Source organism: Gorilla gorilla, chromosome 5, assembly GCF_029281585.2.
Source record: "Gorilla gorilla gorilla isolate KB3781 chromosome 5, NHGRI_mGorGor1-v2.1_pri, whole genome shotgun sequence".
Lineage (NCBI taxonomy): Eukaryota > Metazoa > Chordata > Mammalia > Primates > Hominidae > Gorilla > Gorilla gorilla.
The window spans coordinates 77,836,987-77,842,986 of NC_073229.2; positions in this window are offsets into that span (position 1 = coordinate 77,836,987).

Genomic DNA, 6,000 nt, shown 5'->3' on the forward strand with positions numbered 1-6,000 from the left:
CTCAACTCGCAGAGTTCAACGTTCCTTTAGAGAGAGCAGATTTGAAACCGTCTTTTTGTGGAATTTCAATGTGGACATTTCAAGCGCTTTGGGGCCAACGGTGGAAAAAGAAATATCTTCGTATAAAAACTAGAGAGAATCATTCCCAGCAACCACTTTGTGATGAGTGTGTTCCACTCACAGAGTTTAACCTTTCTTTTCATAGAACAGTTTGGAAACACTCTGTTTGTAAAGTCTGCAAGTGGATATTTGGACCTCTTTGAGGATTTCGTTGGAAACGGGATTTCTTCATCAAACGCTAGACAGACGAATTCTCAGTAACTTCTTTGGGTTGTGTGTGTTCAACTCGCAGAGTTGAACCCTCCTTTAGACAGAGCAGATTTGAAACCCTCTTTCTGTGGAATTTCCCAGTGGACATTTCAAGCGCTTTGCGGCCAACGGTAGAAAAGTAAATATCTTCGTATAAAAACTGGAGACAATCATTCTCAGAAACCACTTAGTGATGTGCGCTTTCCACTCACCGAGTTTAACCTTTCTTTTCATAGAGCAGTTTGGAAACACTCTTTTTCTAAAGTCTGCATGCGGATATTTGGACCTCTTTGAGGATTTCGTTGGAAACGGGATTTCTTCATCTAATGCTAGACAGAAGAATTCTCAGTAACTTCTTTGGGTTGCCTGTGTCCAACTCACAGAGTTGAACGTTCCTTTAGACAGAGCAGATTTGAAACCCTCTTTCGGTGGAATTTGCATGTGGACATTTCAAGCGCTTTGTGGCCAACGGTATAAAAGGAAATATCTTCGTGTAAAAACTAGAGAGAATCATTCCCAGCAACCGCTTTGTGATGAGTGCATTCCACTCAGAGAGTTTAACCATTCTTTTCATAGAAGAGTTTGGAAACACTCTGTTTGTAAAGTCTGCAAGTGGATATTTGGACCTCTTTGACGATTTCGTTGGAAACGGGATTTCTTCATCTAATGCTAGACAGAAGAATTCTCAGTAACTTCCTTGGGTTGCCTGTGTTCAACTCGCAGAGTTCAACGTTCCTTTAGAGAGAGCAGATTTGAAACCCTCTTTTTGTGGAATTTCCAAGTGGACACTTCAAGCGCTTTGCGGCCAACGGTAGAAAAGGAAATATCTTCGTCTAAAAACTGGAGACAATCATTCACAGAAACCACTAAGAGATGTGTGCGTTCCACTAACAGAGTTTAACCTTTCTTTTCATAGAGCAGTTTGGAAACACTCTGTTTGTAAAGTCTGCAAGTGGATATTTGGACCTCTTTGAGGATTTCGTTGGAAACGGGATTTCTTCATCTAATGCTAGACAGAAGAATTCTCAGTAACTTCTTTGGGTTGCCTGTGCTCAACTCGCAGAGTTCAACGTTCCTTTAGAGAGAGCAGATTTGAAACCGTCTTTTTGTGGAATTTCAATGTGGACATTTCAAGCGCTTTGGGGCCAACGGTGGAAAAAGAAATATCTTCGTATAAAAACTAGAGAGAATCATTCCCAGCAACCACTTTGTGATGAGTGCGTTCCACTCACAGAGTTTAACCTTTCTTTTCATAGAACAGTTTGGAAACACTCTGTTTGTAAAGTCTGCAAGTGGATATTTGGACCTCTTTGAGGATTTCGTTGGAAACGGGATTTCTTCATCAAACGCTAGACAGACGAATTCTCAGTAACTTCTTTGGGTTGTGTGTGTTCAACTCGCAGAGTTGAACCCTCCTTTAGACAGAGCAGATTTGAAACCCTCTTTCTGTGGAATTTCCCAGTGGACATTTCAAGCGCTTTGCGGCCAACGGTAGAAAAGTAAATATCTTCGTATAAAAACTAGAGACAATCATTCTCAGAAACCACTTAGTGATGTGCGCTTTCCACTCACCGAGTTTAACCTTTCTTTTCATAGAGCAGTTTGGAAACACTCTTTTTCTAAAGTCTGCATGCGGATATTTGGACCTCTTTGAGGATTTCGTTGGAAACGGGATTTCTTCATCTAATGCTAGACAGAAGAATTCTCAGTAACTTCTTTGGGTTGCCTGTGTCCAACTCACAGAGTTGAACGTTCCTTTAGACAGAGCAGATTTGAAACCCTCCTTCGGTGGAATTTGCATGTGGACATTTCAAGCGCTTTGTGGCCAACGGTATAAAAGAAAATATCTTCGTGTAAAAACTAGAGAGAATCATTCCCAGCAACCGCTTTGTGATGAGTGCATTCCACTCAGAGAGTTTAACCATTCTTTTCATAGAAGAGTTTGGAAACACTCTGTTTGTAAAGTCTGCAAGTGGATATTTGGACCTCCTTGACGATTTCGTTGGAAACGGGATTTCTTCATCTAATGCTAGACAGAAGAATTCTCAGTAACTTCCTTGGGTTGCCTGTGTTCAACTCGCAGAGTTCAACGTTCCTTTAGAGAGAGCAGATTTGAAACCCTCTTTTTGTGGAATTTCCAAGTGGACACTTCAAGCGCTTTGCGGCCAACGGTAGAAAAGGAAATATCTTCGTCTAAAAACTGGAGACAATCATTCACAGAAACCACTAAGTGATGTGTGCGTTCCACTAACAGAGTTTAACCTTTCTTTTCATAGAGCAGTTTGGAAACACTCTGTTTGTAAAGTCTGCAAGTGGATATTTGGAAATCTTTGAGGATTTCGTTGGAAACGGGATTTCTTCATCTAATGCTAGACAGAAGAATTCTCAGGAACTTCTTTGGGTTGCCTGTGCTCAACTCGCAGAGTTCAACGTTCCTTTAGAGAGAGCAGATTTGAAACCGTCTTTTTGTGGAATTTCAATGTGGACATTTCAAGCGCTTTGGGGCCAACAGTGGAAAAAGAAATATCTTCGTATAAAAACTAGAGAGAATCATTCCCAGCAACCACTTTGTGATGAGTGCGTTCCACTCACAGAGTTTAACCTTTCTTTTCATAGAACAGTTTGGAAACACTCTGTTTGTAAAGTCTGCAAGTGGATATTTGGACCTCTTTGAGGATTTCGTTGGAAACGGGATTTCTTCATCAAACGCTAGACAGAAGAATTCTCAGTAACTTCTTTGGGTTGTGTGTGTTCAACTCGCAGAGTTGAACCCTCCTTTTGACAGAGCAGTTTTGAAACCCTCTTTCTGTGGAATTTCCCAGTGGACATTTCAAGCGCTTTGCGGCCAATGGTAGAAAAGTAAATATCTTCGTATAAAAACTGGAGACAATCATTCTCAGAAACCACTTAGTGATGTGCGCTTTCCACTCACCGAGTTTAACCTTTCTTTTCATAGAGCAGTTTGGAAACACTCTTTTTCTAAAGTATGCATGCGGATATTTGGACCTCTTTGAGGATTTCGTTGGAAACGGGATTTCTTCATCTAATGCTAGACAGAAAAATTCTCAGTAACTTCTTTGGGTTGCCTGTGTCCAACTCACAGAGTTGAACGTTCCTTTAGACAGAGCAGATTTGAAACCCTCTTTCGGTGGAATTTGCATGTGGACATTTCAAGCGCTTTGTGGCCAACGGTATAAAAGGAAATATCTTCGTGTAAAAACTAGAGAGAATCATTCCCAGCAACCGCTTTGTGATGAGTGCATTCCACTCAGAGAGTTTAACCATTCTTTTCATAGAAGAGTTTGGAAACACTCTGTTTGTAAAGTCTGCAAGTGGATATTTGGACCTCTTTGACGATTTCGTTGGAAACGGGATTTCTTCATCTAATGCTAGACAGAAGAATTCTCAGTAACTTCCTTGGGTTGCCTGTGTTCAACTCGCAGAGTTCAACGTTCCTTTAGAGAGAGCAGATTTGAAACCCTCTTTTTGTGGAATTTCCAAGTGGACACTTCAAGCGCTTTGCGGCCAACGGTAGAAAAGGAAATATCTTCGTCTAAAAACTGGAGACAATCATTCACAGAAACCACTAAGTGATGTGTGCGTTCCACTAACAGAGTTTAACCTTTCTTTTCATAGAGCAGTTTGGAAACACTCTGTTTGTAAAGTCTGCAAGTGGATATTTGGACCTCTTTGAGGATTTCGTTGGAAACGGGATTTCTTCATCTAATGCTAGACAGAAGAATTCTCAGGAACTTCTTTGGGTTGCCTGTGCTCAACTCGCAGAGTTCAACGTTCCTTTAGAGAGAGCAGATTTGAAACCGTGTTTTTGTGGAATTTCAATGTGGACATTTCAAGCGCTTTGGGGCCAACGGTGGAAAAAGAAATATCTTCGTATAAAAACTAGAGAGAATCATTCCCAGCAACCACTTTGTGATGAGTGCGTTCCACTCACAGAGTTTAACCTTTCTTTTCATAGAACAGTTTGGAAACACTCTGTTTGTAAAGTCTGCAAGTGGATATTTGGACCTCTTTGAGGATTTCGTTGGAAACGGGATTTCTTCATCAAACGCTAGACAGACGAATTCTCAGTAACTTCTTTGGGTTGTGTGTGTTCAACTCGCAGAGTTGAACCCTCCTTTAGACAGAGCAGATTTGAAACCCTCTTTCTGTGGAATTTCCCAGTGGACATTTCAAGCGCTTTGCGGCCAACGGTAGAAAAGTAAATATCTTCGTATAAAAACTGGAGACAATCATTCTCAGAAACCACTTAGTGATGTGCGCTTTCCACTCACCGAGTTTAACCTTTCTTTTCATAGAGCAGTTTGGAAACACTCTTTTTCTAAAGTCTGCATGCGGATATTTGGACCTCTTTGAGGATTTCGTTGGAAACGGGATTTCTTCATCTAATGCTAGACAGAAGAATTCTCAGTAACTTCTTTGGGTTGCCTGTGTCCAACTCACAGAGTTGAACGTTCCTTTAGACAGAGCAGATTTGAAACCCTCTTTCGGTGGAATTTGCATGTGAACATTTCAAGCGCTTTGTGGCCAACGGTATAAAAGGAAATATCTTCGTGTAAAAACTAGAGAGAATCATTCCCAGCAACCGCTTTGTGATGAGTGCATTCCACTCAGAGAGTTTAACCATTCTTTTCATAGAAGAGTTTGGAAACACTCTGTTTGTAAAGTCTGCAAGTGGATATTTGGACCTCTTTGACGATTTCGTTGGAAACGGGATTTCTTCATCTAATGCTAGACAGAAGAATTCTCAGTAACTTCCTTGGGTTGCCTGTGTTCAACTCGCGGAGTTCAACGTTCCTTTAGAGAGAGCAGATTTGAAACCCTCTTTTTGTGGAATTTCCAAGTGGACACTTCAAGCGCTTTGCGGCCAACGGTAGAAAAGGAAATATCTTCGTCTAAAAACTGGAGACAATCATTCACAGAAACCACTAAGTGATGTGTGCGTTCCACTAACAGAGTTTAACCTTTCTTTTCATAGAGCAGTTTGGAAACACTCTGTTTGTAAAGTCTGCAAGTGGATATTTGGACCTCTTTGAGGATTTCGTTGGAAACGGGATTTCTTCATCTAATGCTAGACAGAAGAATTCTCAGTAACTTCTTTGGGTTGCCTGTGCTCAACTCGCAGAGTTCAACGTTCCTTTAGAGAGAGCAGATTTGAAACCGTGTTTTTGTGGAATTTCAATGTGGACATTTCAAGCGCTTTGGGGCCAACGGTGGAAAAAGAAATATCTTCGTATAAAAACTAGAGAGAATCATTCCCAGCAACCACTTTGTGATGAGTGCGTTCCACTCACAGAGTTTAACCTTTCTTTTCATAGAACAGTTTGGAAACACTCTGTTTGTAAAGTCTGCAAGTGGATATTTGGACCTCTTTGAGGATTTCGTTGGAAACGGGATTTCTTCATCAAACGCTAGACAGAAGAATTCTCAGTAACTTCTTTGGGTTGTGTGTGTTCAACTCGCAGAGTTGAACCCTCCTTTAGACAGAGCAGATTTGAAACCCTCTTTCTGTGGAATTTCCCAGTGGACATTTCAAGCGCTTTGCGGCCAACGGTAGAAAAGTAAATATCTTCGTATAAAAACTGGAGACAATCATTCTCAGAAACCACTTAGTGATGTGCGCTTTCCACTCACCGAGTTTAACCTTTCTTTTCATAGAGCAGTTTGGAAACA